This window comes from Sphaeramia orbicularis, chromosome 9, assembly GCF_902148855.1.
Source record: "Sphaeramia orbicularis chromosome 9, fSphaOr1.1, whole genome shotgun sequence".
Classification (NCBI taxonomy): Eukaryota; Metazoa; Chordata; class Actinopteri; order Kurtiformes; family Apogonidae; genus Sphaeramia; species Sphaeramia orbicularis.
This window is the reverse complement of record NC_043965.1, coordinates 4,151,721-4,170,130: the sequence shown is the minus strand read 5'-3', so window position 1 is coordinate 4,170,130 and position 18,410 is coordinate 4,151,721.

Genomic DNA, 18,410 nt, shown 5'->3' with positions numbered 1-18,410 from the left:
ACACTTACTATTCAATTAACCGCCTTAAAAGGAGTCATTTGTAGTTTCGATTCTTCAAAATTAACTCCGTCGCTAATGTCGAACTTGACCAAAAACAATGAAATTAAATTAGAAAAGAAGTGATAAAAATAGAAGCCGCTGTTTTATTCTATAAAATGTAAAGAATGGAGTTTGATTCGGAAGGTTTAAAGTTATTATGGGATGTTCTTATCTGTGCTAAGTGACGACAAAAAAACAAACAGATAACAGGTCATTAGTGGGGTTTTTTTTCAGTCTAAAAGCAGAGTTAAGCTAACTGCGCTAAGCTAACAGAGCTATAATGTAAACTATCAGCTAATGTAGCGTTTTAAACTCTTTGATGTGAGTGCGTTCTTGTTTACATCCTATTACTGTCAATAGTCGGATTATATTTTATCGCTGCTTCGTTAATTAGTCTGAACTGCGTCTGTTTCTAAACACTAATTATAAGTTCAGTTCTTTTAGGGAAAATATTATAAATCGCTCCTTTTTAAGAATTTTTAATATCCTCAATTTTTCCATCAATGACTAAAAATAACACGAGTTTGGTTAAATGGATCTATTTAACGCAGAAGTGGGATGAATTAGTGAAATGCAAAAATTACACTGAAGATATTAATTATTTTAGTTCAGGTTCCACATTCAGACCAGTAAAATACTATCAAAGTAACACAGAAATAATGACAACTCCAAATGTTTCTCTTTGAAAATGTAAATATTTTCATGTATTTACACTAAAAGTATAATTTCGCAAAAAATATGAATAACCAGAAACATCTTACGAGAAGTACGTACAATTTTAACAATATTCTGTCTGTCATTAAATGTTCTGTGTGTTTGTAGATCCACTGTGATCTGTAAGTTATAATGCACATGTGTAAATGATAAACTGAGGCAGAATATTGTTAAAATTACACTGATTTTTTCAGTTTGTTCATGTTATTCACATCTTTTGAAAGGATAGTTTGTAGATGTAAACCTTTTCATAATGTAAATTTACTTTTTTCACTTCAAAACATAGAGAAAAGTTTGGAGTTTGACATTATTTATGTTATTATTTTTCTGGTTCGGCCCACTGCAGATAGAATTTAGCTGAATGTGGAACTGAACTAAAATGAGTTTGACAGCCCTGATATAAACAATCAAGAACGTCAAAATAATTTTAATTCCATCTACATTGGGCCAGACCAGTCAAATACTATCATAATAAACTATGACAACTCCAAATTTTTCTCTTTGTAAATGTAAATATTTTCATGTATTTACACTAAAAGTATAATTTTGCAAAAAATGTGAATAACCTGTACAAATATGAACAACCTGAAATGTCTCAAGAGAAATAAGTACAATTTCAACAATATTCTGTCTGTTATTAAATGTTTTGTGTGTTTTTAAGTTGGAATAAACGTGTAAATGATAAACTGAGGCTGAATAGTGTTAAAATTACACTTATTTATTCAGTTTGTTCGTGTTATTCGCATCTTTTGAAAGGATAGTTTGTAGATGTAAACCTGTTCATCATGTATATTTACTTTTTTCGCTCTAAAAACAAAGTTTGGAGTTGACATTATTTCTATATTATTCTGTTATTATTTCAGATCAGATTTGGCTGGATGTGGAACTTGAACTAAACCCACTCTGAACATTAACGTACAGTTTGGAATCAGGACGGTGTTTCAGAAGCTCTGATTAAAGTCTAGAATCTGGATCCACGTGGGTTAAGTCGAGCAGGTTTCGACTCTGCCGTCAAACTTGACTCCTTTGTTTTTTTTACCGGCGAAGAACCCGAATCACGGTAAAGTTTGCGTTTTCTGCCTGAACCCTGTTGAGTATCTGAAGTCGAACAGTGTTTTCAGACGTCATAAACTGTAAATCCGCTCGGTGCAATGTTTCAGGTCGTCTAGTTTTGTACGTTTTTACTGCTTCGAGTGTTAGAACTTCCTATTTTTTATCGGCGTCCATCTCAGTATTTGACGGCGAAGCGGACGCTGCTGTCACTTTGGAACGAGAATACGTGTTTATTTAATGTTTTTTTTTTTTCGATCAAGGCTAAAGTTCTCTGTTGTTGTATTTATTCAGTAGGAACCTGCTCTGGACCGGACCGAGGGTTTTTCTTTTTTTTTTTTTTCTTCACTCGTTTTGTACAGATTTAAATTTTCCATGTTGACTTTTCTTACCTGAAAGATCAAACTGTTAAACTTGACTCGAAATAAAAGACTTAACCATGAACTGCAGACCAGTGTGATTGGATCTACCGTGGTTCAGACGCAGACCGTGGGGTTATCCAGATTCTGGGGCCACATTTCGGACACTTTCGTAGATATTAAGTCTGAAAAACAAAACCACAGACGTTCCCTGCAAACAATGAACATGTTCAGTGTTTGAAAGATGAACCAGAACTGTCGTGTCCAAGCACAGAAATAAAAAGTATTAATGTTTACATTTGTTAATTTGAACCAATGTAGCTGGGATAGGCTCCAAGCAACCCCCGTGACCCTAGTGAGGATAAAGTGGGTTCAGAAAATGAATTTGAACCAATTTCAATGTGGTTTTCAACTCCGACATTAAGGCAAATATTTATATAGATAAAAGTATGTGGACGCATTAAATTCAGGTTTTTTTTTCTAACAGGGACCAGGGACCTGTCATATATGACCATTTTTGGCCTTACTACTTTAAACTACCGCAGGGCGCTAACAATCACTTGGACAAAAGGTATTAAATGTTTTGAAACTCTTCAGAAGTACTTAATAATACCTCAGTAATGATATATAACAATTTAGAGGAGTATTTGAATATTTGTCCAAAATGACCATTTTTGACAAAGTTTCAACTATGCCCGTAGAGTGTTTTATATCATTTCTGAGGTATTATTAAGTACTTCCTGAAGTGTTTCAGGTGATTTGAAACCTTTATTCCAAGTGATCATCAGCGCCCTCCGGTGGTCGAGTAGTAAGGCTATATGTGCTCCAAAAATGGTCATTTTGGACAAATTTTCAAATATACCTCTGAAGTGTTTTAAATCATTTCTGAGGTATTATTAAGTACTTCCTGAAGTGTTTCGGGTGATTTGAAACCTTTATTCCAAGTGATCATCAGTGCCCCCTGGCAGTTGAGTAGTAAGGCTACAATGTGCTCCAAAACTGGTCATTTTGGACAAAATTTCAAAAATATCTCTTTCGTGTTTTATGTAATTTCTGAGGTATTATTAAGTACTTTCTGAAGTGTTTCGGGTGATTTGAAACCTTTATTTCATGTGATTGTTAGCGCCCCCCGGTGGCCAAGTAGTAAGGCTTTCAAGGTTTCAAATCACCTGAAACACTTCATAGAGTACTGAAACAGTATCAAGAGCACTTTTTAGCCAAGTTTGAAGACCTGTCATATATGACCATTTTTGGAGCACATACTATAGCCTTACTACTTGGCCATCGGGGGGCGCTAACGATCACTTGGAATAAAGGTTTGAAACACTCCGAAACACTTCCGAAAGTACTTAATAATACCTCAGAAATGATTTAAAACACTTTCAAGGTATATTTGAAAATTTGTCCAAAAATGGTCATTTTTGGAGCACATACTATAGCCTTACTAGTCGACCACGGGAGGGCGCTAATGATCACTTGGAATAAAGATTTCAAATCACCCGAAGCACTTCAGGAAGTACTTAATAATACCTCAGAAATGATTTAAAACACTGTACGGGTATATTTGAAAATTTGTCCAAAATGACCATTTTTGGAGCCTTACTGCTCGACCACTGGAGGGCGCTGACCACCATTGGAATAAAGGTTTGAAACACTCCGAAACACTTCCGAAAGTACTTAATAATACCTCAGAAATGATTTAAAACACTTTCGAGGTATATTTGAAAATTTGTCCAAAATGACCATTTTTGGAGCGCACACTATAGCATTACTACTTGGCCACCGGGGGGGCGCTAACGATCACTTGGAATAAAGGTTTGAAACACTCCGAAACACTTCCGAAAGTACTTAATAATACCTCAGAAATGATTTAAAACACTTTCGAGGTGTATTTGAATATTTGTCCAAAATGACCATTTTTGGAGCACATACTATAGCCTTACTACTCGACCACCGGGGGGCGCTGATGATCACTTGGAATAAAGGTTTCAAATAACCCGAAACACTTCAGGAAGTACTTAATAATACCTCAGAAATTATTTAAAACACTTTAGAGTAATAATTAAATATTTGTCCAAAATGACCATTTTTGGAGCACATACTATAGCCTTACTACTCGACCACTGGAGGGCGCTGATGATCACTTGGAATAAAGGTTTCAAATCACCCGAAACACTTCAGGAATTACTTAATAATACCTCAGAAATGATTTAAAACACTGTGCGGTTATATTTAAAAATTTGTCCAAAATGACCATTTTTGGAGCACATACTATAGCCTTACTACTCGACCACTGGAGGGCGCTGACCACCATTGGAATAAAGGTTTGAAACACTTCCGAAAGTACTTAATAATACCTCAGAAAGGATTTAAAACACTTTCGAGGTACATTTGAAAATTTGTCCAAAATGACCATTTTTGGAGCACATACTATAGCCTTACTACTTGGCCATCGAGGGGCGCTAACGATCACTTGGAATAAAGGTTTGAAACACTCCGAAACACTTCCGAAAGTACTTAATAATACCTCAGAAATGATTTAAAACACTTTCGAGGTGTGTTTGAAAATTTGTCCAAAATGACCATTTTTGGAGCACATACTATAGCCTTACTACTCGACCACCGGGGGGCGCTGATGATCACTTGGAATAAAGGTTTCAAATCACCCGAAACACTTCAGGAATTACTTAATAATACCTCAGAAATTATTTAAAACACTTTCGAGGTATATTTGAAAATTTGTCCAAAATGACCATTTTTGGAGCACATACTATATAGCCTTACTACTTGGCCATCGGGGGGCGCTAACGATCACTTGGAATAAAGGTTTGAAACACTCCGAAACACTTCCGAAAGTACTTAATAATACCTCAGAAATGATTTAAAACACTTTCGAGGTATATTTGAAAATTTGTCCAAAATGACCATTTTTGGAGCACATACATTTTTGGAGCCTTACTACTCGACCATGGGAGGGCGCTGATGATCACTTGGAATAAAGGTTTCAAATCACCTGAAACACTTCATAGAGTACTGAAATATTATCTAGAGCACGTTTTAGCCAAGTTTGGAGACCTGTCATATATGACCATTTTTGGAGCGCATACTATAGCCTTACTAGTCGACCACGGGAGGGCGCTGATGATCACTTGGAATAAAGATTTCAAATCACCCGAAGCACTTCAGGAAGTACTTAATAATACCTCAGAAATGATTTCAAACACTTTAGAGGTATAATTGAATATTTGTCCAAAATGACCATTTTTGGAGCACATACTATAGCCTTACTACTTGGCCACCGGGGGGCGCTGACGATCATTTTAAATAAAGGTTCCAAATCACCTGAAACACTTCATAGAGTACTGAAACAGTATCGAGAGCACTTTTTAGCCAAGTTTGAAGACCTGTCGTATATGACCATTTTTGGAGCAAATACTATAGCCTTACTACTCGACGACTGGAGGGCGCTGATGATCACTTGGAATAAAGGTTTGAAACACTCTGAAATACTTCCAAAAGTACTTAATAATACCTCAGAAATGATTTAAAACACTTTCAAGGTATATTTGAAAATTTGTCCAAAATGACCATTTTTGGAGCACATACTATAGCCTTACTACTCGACCACTGGAGGGCGCTGACCACCATTGGAATAAAGGTTTGAAACACTTCCGAAAGTACTTAATAATACCTCAGAAATGATTTAAAACACTTTCGAGGTATATTTGAAAATTTGTCCAAAATGACCATTTTTGGAGCGCACACTATAGCATTACTACTTGGCCACCGGGGGGGCGCTAACGATCACTTGGAATAAAGGTTTGAAACACTCCGAAACACTTCCGAAAGTACTTAATAATACCTCAGAAATTATTTAAAACACTTTCGAGGTGTATTTGAATATTTGTCCAAAATGACCATTTTTGGAGCACATACTATAGCCTTACTACTCGACCACCGGGGGGCGCTGATGATCACTTGGAATAAAGGTTTCAAATAACCCGAAACACTTCAGGAAGTACTTAATAATACCTCAGAAATTATTTAAAACACTTTAGAGGAATAATTAAATATTTGTCCAAAATGACCATTTTTGGAGCACATACTATAGCCTTACTGCTCGACCACTGGAGGGCGCTGACCACTATTGGAATAAAGGTTTGAAACACTCCGAAACACTTCCGAAAGTACTTAATAATACCTCAGAAATGATTTAAAACACTTTCGAGGTGTGTTTGAAAATTTGTCCAAAATGACCATTTTTGGAGCACATACTATAGCCTTACTACTCGACCACCGGGGGGCGCTGATGATCACTTGGAATAAAGGTTTCAAATCACCCGAAACACTTCAGGAATTACTTAATAATACCTCAGAAATGATTTAAAACACTGTGCGGGTATATTTAAAAATTTGTCCAAAATGACCATTTTTGGAGCACATACTATAGCCTTACTACTCGACCACTGGAGGGCGCTGACCACCATTGGAATAAAGGTTTGAAACACTTCCGAAAGTACTTAATAATACCTCAGAAAGGATTTAAAACACTTTCGAGGTACATTTGAAAATTTGTCCAAAATGACCATTTTTGGAGCACATACTATATAGCCTTACTACTTGGCCATCGGGGGGCGCTAACGATCACTTGGAAAAAAGGTTTGAAACACTCTGAAACACTTTCGAAAGTACTTAATAATACCTCAGAAATGATTTAAAACACTTTCGAGGTATATTTGAAAATTTGTCCAAAATGACCATTTTTGAGCACATACTATATAGCCTTACTACTTGGCCATCGGGGGGCGCTAACGATCACTTGGAATAAAGGTTTGAAACACTCTGAAACACTTCAGGAAGTACTTAATAATACCTCAGAAATTATTAAAACACTTTAGAGGAATAATTAAATATTTGTCCAAAATGACCATTTTTGGAGCAAATACTATAGCCTTACTACTCGACCACTGGAGGGCGCTGATGATCACTTGGAATAAAGGTTTGAAACACTCTGAAATACTTCCAAAAGTACTTAATACCTCAGAAATGATTTAAAACACTTTCAAGGTATATTTGAAAATTTGTCCAAAATGACCATTTTTGGAGCACATACTATAGCCTTACTACTCGACCACCGGGGGGCGCTGATGATCACCATTGGAATAAAGGTTTCAAATCACCCGAAACACTTCAGGAAGTACTTAATAATACCTCAGAAATGATTTAAAACACTGTACGGGTATATTTAAAATTTGTCCAAAATGACCATTTTTGGAGCACATACTATAGCCTTACTACTTGGCCACCGGGGGGCGCTAACGATCACTTGGAATAAAGGTTTGAAACACTCCGAAACACTTCCGAAAGTACTTAATAATACCTCAGAAATTATTTAAAACACTTTCGAGGTATATTTGAAAATTTGTCCAAAATGACCATTTTTGGAGCACATACTATAGCCTTACTACTCGACCACTGGAGGGCGCTGATGATCACTTGGAATAAAGGTTTGAAACACTCTGAAATACTTCCAAAAGTACTTAATAATACCTCAGAAATGATTTAAAACACTTTCAAGGTATATTTGAAAATTTGTCCAAAATGACCATTTTTGGAGCACATACTATAGCCTTACTACTCGACCACCGGGGGGCGCTGATGATCACCATTGGAATAAAGGTTTCAAATCACCCGAAACACTTCAGGAAGTACTTAATAATACCTCAGAAATGATTTAAAACACTGTACGGGTATATTTAAAATTTGTCCAAAATGACCATTTTTGGAGCACATACTATAGCCTTACTACTTGGCCACCGGGGGGCGCTAACGATCACTTGGAATAAAGGTTTGAAACACTCCGAAACACTTCCGAAAGTACTTAATAATACCTCAGAAATGATTTAAAACACTTTCGAGGTATATTTGAAAATTTGTCCAAAATGACCATTTTTGGAGCGCACACTATAGCATTACTACTTTGCCACCGGGGGGGCGCTAACGATCACTTGGAATAAAGGTTTGAAACACTCCGAAACACTTCCGAAAGTACTTAATAATACCTCAGAAATGATTTAAAACACTTTCGAGGTGTATTTGAATATTTGTCCAAAATGACCATTTTTGGAGCACATACTATAGCCTTACTACTCGACCACCGGGGGGCGCTGATGATCACTTGGAATAAAGGTTTCAAATAACCCGAAACACTTCAGGAAGTACTTAATAATACCTCAGAAATTATTTAAAACACTTTAGAGGAATAATTAAATATTTGTCCAAAATGACCATTTTTGGAGCACATACTATAGCCTTACTGCTCGACCACTGGAGGGCGCTGACCACTATTGGAATAAAGGTTTGAAACACTCCGAAACACTTCCAAAAGTACTTAATAATACCTCAGAAATGATTTAAAACACTTTCGAGGTGTGTTTGAAGATTTGTCCAAAATGACCATTTTTGGAGCACATACTATAGCCTTACTACTCGACCACCGGGGGGCGCTGATGATCACTTGGAATAAAGGTTTCAAATCACCCGAAACACTTCAGGAATTACTTAATAATACCTCAGAAATGATTTAAAACACTGTGCGGTTATATTTAAAAATTTGTCCAAAATGACCATTTTTGGAGCACATACTATAGCCTTACTACTCGACCACTGGAGGGCGCTGACCACCATTGGAATAAAGGTTTGAAACACTTCCGAAAGTACTTAATAATACCTCAGAAAGGATTTAAAACACTTTCGAGGTACATTTGAAAATTTGTCCAAAATGACCATTTTTGGAGCACATACTATAGCCTTACTACTCGACCACCGGGGGGCGCTAACGATCACTTGGAATAAAGGTTTGAAACACTCTGAAACACTTCAGGAAGTACTTAATAATACCTCAGAAATTATTAAAACACTTTAGAGGAATAATTAAATATTTGTCCAAAATGACCATTTTTGGAGCACATACTATAGCCTTACTACCCGACCACTGGAGGGCGCTGATGATCACTTGGAATAAAGGTTTGAAACACTCTGAAATACTTCCAAAAGTAGTTAATAATACGTCAGAAATGATTTAAAACACTTTCAAGGTATATTTGAAAATTTGTCCAAAATGACCATTTTTGGAGCACATACTATAGCCTTACTACTCGACCACCGGGGGGCGCTGATGATCACCATTGGAATAAAGGTTTCAAATCACCCGAAACACTTCAGGAAGTACTTAATAATACCTCAGAAATGATTTAAAACACTGTACGGGTATATTTAAAATTTGTCCAAAATGACCATTTTTGGAGCACATACTATAGCCTTACTACTCGACCACCGGGGGGCGCTGATGATCACCATTGGAATAAAGGTTTCAAATCACCCGAAACACTTCAGGAAGTACTTAATAATACCTCAGAAATGATTTAAAACACTGTACGGGTATATTTAAAATTTGTCCAAAATGACCATTTTTGGAGCACATACTATAGCCTTACTACTTGGCCACCGGGGGGCGCTAACGATCACTTGGAATAAAGGTTTGAAACACTCCGAAACACTTCCGAAAGTACTTAATAATACCTCAGAAATGATTTAAAACACTTTCGAGGTATATTTGAAAATTTGTCCAAAATGACCATTTTTGGAGCGCACACTATAGCATTACTACTTTGCCACCGGGGGGGCGCTAACGATCACTTGGAATAAAGGTTTGAAACACTCCGAAACACTTCCGAAAGTACTTAATAATACCTCAGAAATGATTTAAAACACTTTCGAGGTGTATTTGAATATTTGTCCAAAATGACCATTTTTGGAGCACATACTATAGCCTTACTACTCGACCACCGGGGGGCGCTGATGATCACTTGGAATAAAGGTTTCAAATAACCCGAAACACTTCAGGAAGTACTTAATAATACCTCAGAAATTATTTAAAACACTTTAGAGGAATAATTAAATATTTGTCCAAAATGACCATTTTTGGAGCACATACTATAGCCTTACTGCTCGACCACTGGAGGGCGCTGACCACTATTGGAATAAAGGTTTGAAACACTCCGAAACACTTCCAAAAGTACTTAATAATACCTCAGAAATGATTTAAAACACTTTCGAGGTGTGTTTGAAGATTTGTCCAAAATGACCATTTTTGGAGCACATACTATAGCCTTACTACTCGACCACCGGGGGGCGCTGATGATCACTTGGAATAAAGGTTTCAAATCACCCGAAACACTTCAGGAATTACTTAATAATACCTCAGAAATGATTTAAAACACTGTGCGGTTATATTTAAAAATTTGTCCAAAATGACCATTTTTGGAGCACATACTATAGCCTTACTACTCGACCACTGGAGGGCGCTGACCACCATTGGAATAAAGGTTTGAAACACTTCCGAAAGTACTTAATAATACCTCAGAAAGGATTTAAAACACTTTCGAGGTACATTTGAAAATTTGTCCAAAATGACCATTTTTGGAGCACATACTATAGCCTTACTACTCGACCACCGGGGGGCGCTAACGATCACTTGGAATAAAGGTTTGAAACACTCTGAAACACTTCAGGAAGTACTTAATAATACCTCAGAAATTATTAAAACACTTTAGAGGAATAATTAAATATTTGTCCAAAATGACCATTTTTGGAGCACATACTATAGCCTTACTACCCGACCACTGGAGGGCGCTGATGATCACTTGGAATAAAGGTTTGAAACACTCTGAAATACTTCCAAAAGTAGTTAATAATACGTCAGAAATGATTTAAAACACTTTCAAGGTATATTTGAAAATTTGTCCAAAATGACCATTTTTGGAGCACATACTATAGCCTTACTACTCGACCACCGGGGGGCGCTGATGATCACCATTGGAATAAAGGTTTCAAATCACCCGAAACACTTCAGGAAGTACTTAATAATACCTCAGAAATGATTTAAAACACTGTACGGGTATATTTAAAATTTGTCCAAAATGACCATTTTTGGAGCACATACTATAGCCTTACTACTCGACCACTGGAGGGCGCTGACCACCATTGGAATAAAGGTTTGAAACACTTCCGAAAGTACTTAATAATACCTCAGAAAGGATTTAAAACACTTTCGAGGTACATTTGAAAATTTGTCCAAAATGACCATTTTTGGAGCACATACTATAGCCTTACTACTTGGCCATCGGGGGGCGCTAACGATCACTTGGAATAAAGGTTTGAAACACTCTGAAACACTTTCGAAAGTACTTAATAATACCTCAGAAATGATTTAAAACACTTTCGAGGTATATTTGAAAATTTGTCCAAAATGACCATTTTTGGAGCACATACTATATAGCCTTACTACTTGGCCATCGGGGGGCGCTAACGATCACTTGGAATAAAGGTTTGAAACACTCTGAAACACTTCAGGAAGTACTTAATAATACCTCAGAAATTATTAAAACACTTTAGAGGAATAATTAAATATTTGTCCAAAATGACCATTTTTGGAGCACATACTATAGCCTTACTACCCGACCACTGGAGGGCGCTGATGATCACTTGGAATAAAGGTTTGAAACACTCTGAAATACTTCCAAAAGTAGTTAATAATACGTCAGAAATGATTTAAAACACTTTCAAGGTATATTTGAAAATTTGTCCAAAATGACCATTTTTGGAGCACATACTATAGCCTTACTACTCGACCACCGGGGGGCGCTGATGATCACCATTGGAATAAAGGTTTCAAATCACCCGAAACACTTCAGGAAGTACTTAATAATACCTCAGAAATGATTTAAAACACTGTACGGGTATATTTAAAATTTGTCCAAAATGACCATTTTTGGAGCACATACTATAGCCTTACTACTCGACCACTGGAGGGCGCTGACCACCATTGGAATAAAGGTTTGAAACACTTCCGAAAGTACTTAATAATACCTCAGAAAGGATTTAAAACACTTTCGAGGTACATTTGAAAATTTGTCCAAAATGACCATTTTTGGAGCACATACTATAGCCTTACTACTTGGCCATCGGGGGGCGCTAACGATCACTTGGAATAAAGGTTTGAAACACTCTGAAACACTTTCGAAAGTACTTAATAATACCTCAGAAATGATTTAAAACACTTTCGAGGTATATTTGAAAATTTGTCCAAAATGACCATTTTTGGAGCACATACTATATAGCCTTACTACTTGGCCATCGGGGGGCGCTAACGATCACTTGGAATAAAGGTTTGAAACACTCTGAAACACTTCAGGAAGTACTTAATAATACCTCAGAAATTATTAAAACACTTTAGAGGAATAATTAAATATTTGTCCAAAATGACCATTTTTGGAGCACATACTATAGCCTTACTACCCGACCACTGGAGGGCGCTGATGATCACTTGGAATAAAGGTTTCAAATCACCCGAAACACTTCAGGAAGTACTTAATAATACCTCAGAAATGATTTAAAACACTGTACGGGTATATTTAAAATTTGTCCAAAATGACCATTTTTGGAGCACATACTATAGCCTCACTACTTGGCCACCGGGGGGCGCTGATGATCATTTTAAATAAAGGTTCCGAATCACCTGAAACACTTCATAGAGTACTGAAACAGTATCAAGAGCACTTTTTAGCCAAGTTTGAAGACCTGTCCTATGTGACCATTTTTGGAGCACATACTATAGCCTTACTAGTCGACCACCGGAGGGCGCTAACGATCACTTGGAATAAAGGTTTGAAACACTCTGAAACACTTCCGAAAGTATTTAATAATACCTCAGAAATGATTTAAAACACTTTCGAGGTATATCTGAAAATTTGTCCAAAATGACCATTTTTGGAGCACATACTATAGCCTTACTACTCGACCACAAGAGGGCGCTAACAATGACTTGGAATAAAGGTTTCAAATCACCTGAAACACTTCAGGAAGTCCTTAATAATACCTCAGAAATGATTTAAAACACTCTGGAAGTATAGTTGGGAAATAAATAAATAAATGCATAAATACACAAAACAAGAGGACATGATGGTGTTTTGGGGAGAAAATGTTCGATAACTCTTATATTAGAAGTCAACGACGTGAATTAACCAGTGGTTCCAGGCACAACAAGCCCCACCCCTCACACGTATTGTACCGTATTTTGGCACCGATCCAGCTGATGTCATCATGTCTATTCATACAAAATTTGAAAGTTGACCTACTTTTCCCAAAATGTAATGAGATCTATTGTGGATCACTGGTAATCGATAAACCCAGTTTAGTATGAATTCAACCAATAGTTTTGCTGCTGGAGTGTAAACAAAAAAACAAAGAAACCAAAAACAGCATCCCTTGGGGGGGGGGGGGGTAATAAACTACATTTGCGTCGTCTCTGTGTGGACATATTTTGACACATTCTGCATCTTCTATGTTGTTGTTTGACACCTGGAAAAAGAAAATCAATGTTAAATTCCAAACCTGAACCACGTCACTGTTAAAAAGTCCAAGGGCTTGGTTTTGTTTCCTTCATCCACCTCATGCTGCTCTGAGATGAATCCTTTTATTGCATCAAACAGCAGAATAGCGATAAATACAACATCACATCGACCCCAGTGAAAACAAACGGGAAGTCGGATGAAATATTTCCACTACAGGTTAATGTGCCAGTGGTTTTGTTGTTTTTAGTTTTTTTCAGGTAAACGCGGTGCTTAAGGCCGTCGATGGAGCGAACGCACGCGGACGACAAGTTCACGGAAGAGTTCGGCGAAGACCGAGAAAAACCTGATTTCAGTCGCGGATTTCTCAGTTTTCCCTTTTTTTTTACGCTGGAGGAAACATTTCCCATGAATCCTTCAACAGAAACAGTTGAAAGCGTTCGTTCAACACCAGCTCGAAAAGAACTGGGATTTTCTTGAAAAAAAAAACAAAAATAACATTTATATAAATCCACATTTTGTTCAATATTATGCGATAAATGACCATTGGAAAAATAATGCCGCAGATTTAAGTGAATATAGTTTTGGTTGAAGCTGAAAAACACTTTTTTTTTTGTTTATTGTGGAATTATTTTCTATATTCACGGCTGTATCACTATTCATAAAGGTTTAACGTCATTCCTCTATTTAATCATTTCTGACAATAGTTAATTTTCTTATTCCATGTGTCGTGTTCTGCATAAACTTGTAGTATTAAAACCTGCAGTTCCTTGAATGTCCACTGGGGGGGCGGCTCTAAAAATCAAATCGATGTTAAAAAGTCCAGTTTTACAGCAGAAATAAACATGTTTACAGTCAATGACACAAATGATGTGAATTTATACAAAACTCATCTGTTTACGTCATATTAAGGCTTTAAATTCTGTAGAATTAAGGGTGTGGGGGCTGTGATTGACAGCTAGCATTAGCATTAGCTCGACTGTTGAGTCGGACATTCAGAGCTCAGAGGATTCTGTCATAGTTTACGGGAAATTCGTGACAGTAACCGCAGTAACATTAGCCAAACTAGCTAATGTTAGCATTAATGTGTATTGGATTCTATGGTCTGTCTGCTAGCTGCTAATTAACTCAGCTAGGCGGGGCGGGGTTTATTATGACGCTGTTAGTGGATGTGGGTGGTGCTTATGACGCTGTTAGTGGATGTGGGTGGGGTTTATTATGACGCTGTTAGTGGATGTGGGCGGGGTTTATTAAGATGCTGTTAGTCGATGTGGGCGGGGTTTATTATGACGCTGTTAGTGGATGTGGGTGGGGTTTATTATGACGCTGTTAAGGGATGTGGGTGGTGCTTATGACGCTGTTAGTGGATGTGGGCGGGGTTTATTATGACGCTGTTAGTTGATGTGCGCGGGGTTTATTATGACACTGTTAGTGGATGTGGGCGGGGTTTGTTATGACGTTGTTAATGAATGTGGGCGGGGTTTATTATGACGCTGTTAGTGGATGTGGGCGGGGTTTATTATGACGCTGTTACCGGATGTGGGCGGGGTTTATTATGACGCTGTTAAGGGATGTGGGCGGGGTTTATTATAATGCTGTTAGTGGATGTGGGCGGGGTTTATTATGATGCTGTTAGTGGATGTGGGCGGGGTTTATTATGATGCTGTTAGTGAATGGGGGCGGGGTTTATTATGATGCTGTTAGTGGATGTGGGCGGGGTTTATTATGACGCTGTTAGTAGATGTGGGCGGGGTTTATTATAATGCTGTTAGTGGATGTGGGGGGGGGGGTTTATGATGATGCTGTTAGTGGATGTGGGCGGGGTTTATTATGATACTGTTAGTGGATGTGGGCGGGGTTAATTATGATGCTGTTAGTGGATGTGGGTGGGGTTTATCATGCAGCTATTAATGGATGTGGGCGGGGTTTATTATGCACCTGTGGGCGGGGTTTATCGTGACGCTGTTAATGATGTAGGCGGTATTTATTATGACGCTGTTAGTGGATGTGGGCGTGGTTTATTATGACGCTGTTAGTGGATGTGGGCGTGGTTTATTATGACGCTGTTAAGGGATGTGGGCGCTTTTTTTTTTACGCTGTTAGTGGATGTGGGCGGGGTTTATTATGACGCTGTTAGTGGATGTGGGCGTGGTTTATTATGACGCTGTTAGTGGATGTGGGCGTGGTTTATTATGACGCTGTTAAGGGATGTGGGCGCTTTTTTTTTTACGCTGTTAGTGGATGTGGGTGGGGTTTATTATGATGCTGTTAGTGGATGTGGGTGGGGTTCATCATGTAGCTATTAATGGATGTGGGCGGGGTTTATTATGCACCTGTGGGCGGGGTTTATCGTGACGCTGTTAATGATGTAGGCGGTATTTATGACACTGTTAGTGGATGTGGGCGGGGTTTATTATGACGCTGTTAGTGGATGTGGGCGGGGTTTATGATGATGCTGTTAGTGGATGTGGGTGGGGTTTATTATGACGCTGTTAGTGGATGTGGGTGGGGTTTATTATGATGCTGTTAGTGGATGTGGGTGGGGTTTATCATGCAGCTATTAATGGATGTGGGCGGGGTTTATTATGCACCTGTGGGCGGGGTTTATCGTGACGCTGTTAATGATGTAGGCGGTATTTATTATGACGCTGTTAGTGGATGTGGGCGGGGTTTATTATGATGCTGTTAAGGGATGTGGGCGGGGTTTTCAGTAAGCTTTGTTGACATGTGTGAGTGCAGTGGAAAATAAACATTGGAACTAAAAAATAATCTGGAGTAAAGTTTTAGAATTCAGGCATTTTTTGGGGGGTTTTTTTTCTAGAAAATCCCGTGCGTTCAGGTTCTGGACGAGCGGCTTTGACGACGCTGAAATAAGGATGGAGCTCGTCGAGTGGTCGTAGTGGTCGCAGTTCCTCAAACACAAACCTCAGACCAGTGAAGTCATCGAACGTGGCTTTGTGTTTCAGTTCTAACAAAGTGTGGAAATACAAAAACTGAACAGTACTTGACAGGTTTTACTGCTAGAAAAAGAAGAAAGAGAAAAAAAAGAGCCTCAAACTGAAACCTGTTTCAACTCTTTCCGTCCAATCCCTTCTAGTGGAATAAAACAAACGGAACATCTGCATAGAGAAACATCGGATTACCAGTCAAACCCAGTAGTTAAAGGACGACGCCCAAACAATCGCGCCGGCGTTTTGTCCGTCTGGGCGGCGTTTTTTTTTTTTGTTTTTTTTTTTTAATTTTTTTTCCGAGGGTACTGTGCATCAAGGCCGAGTCGAGCTCAGGTAAGGCTTTGTGGTGCTTAAAAAAAAAAAAAAAAACACAAACTGGTCGGTCACAAAGGCAAGGCCGGAGCGAAGCGATCCTCGAGCGGGTCGGATGTTTTTCCGAGCGTTAAAAGATGCAGCATGAAAGGCTTCTCGGCAAACGGGCCAAAAAGATATGTGGGAACGACGCTCAGTTCAGCTTCCGACAAACGAGGAGAGGAAAAAAAAAAAAACGTCTGGGGGAAAAAAAGCAGGAGGAGACGCTCCCGAAGCTGAACCAGCAGGAAGACGGGAAAACAACCAGGCACAGGGGGTCAAAGGTCAGCACCGTACGTTTATGGAAACGATTAATGTCCACAGATTCACTATGTGGACAAAAGTATGTGGACACGTTGAGTTCAGGTGTTTCTTTTCTAACGGGTCTGGGATACAAAACAATAATGACTGATGAAATAATATAGTTTTATATTATGGGATAGATATCACTGCGTTGGTGAGTTTGGTTTAAATTGTTATCTTTGCTTCTAAAATGACTCACAGATGGTTTTGACTTCATTTCTCTCAATTTTGATTTTGGTTTGTTGTTGGATCCATGTTACGTAATGAATTCCTATTATGTAATAAAAGTTCAAAATGTAATAAGAATGTCACGTCGTCTTGTAATAAAGCCGCGTTATGTAATAAACTGACGCATTTTGTAATAAACTACGTCAGCACATTATGAAGTAAATTTTTTCGCATTATGTAGGAAGTTATTACAGTTTGAGAAGTTTATTATAAAATGCACTTGACACATTTTTATTTTCAGGAAAATGTAATGTGCTAAATTAATCTTTAAAGTGTGTGGTTAAAGTTCTGATTCCATTACCTGGAGCTCCTGTGACTCATTTCTCCTAAATTGCTCTGAATTTAAATTAATTTGTATTGTTATTACAAAATGAACCATGTTATTACATTTTTTAAATAAAACTGTGTCAAGTGCATTTTGCAATAAATTTCTCAAACTGTAATAACTTCCTACATAATGTGAAAAAATTTACTACATAATGCGTTAACATAGTTTATTACAAAATGCGTCAGTTTATGACATAATGCGGCTTTATTACAAGATAACGTGACATTCTTATTAAATTTTTAACTTTTATTACATCATGGGAATTTATTACATAATGCAGCTCAACAATCCATGACAATTATTTAAAATTTTCTATCTCTGAATTACTAAAATATTTTTCGTGCTTTGACTGTAAATAATTTTCTAAAATAACGAACCATCTACTTTGTAACTATCAGAGTGCGTCAGAGGAATTTGTACAATTATGGGAACCGTATATGAGCATTATGGTATCTGGAAAATTACTATTATTACAGTTTTATTTATTTATTTTTATCATGACTGCTGTATTTTATTTTTTCTACCTGTATGTATACATGTCCATAAGAATATATGCACGTTATTTAAATAAATATTTATACATATATAGATCTCATTTGGTGCAAGTCTATGTGTTTGTGTTTTGATTCATGTTCTTTATGCATGTTATTTACTTTGTTTACTTTTCATTATAAAA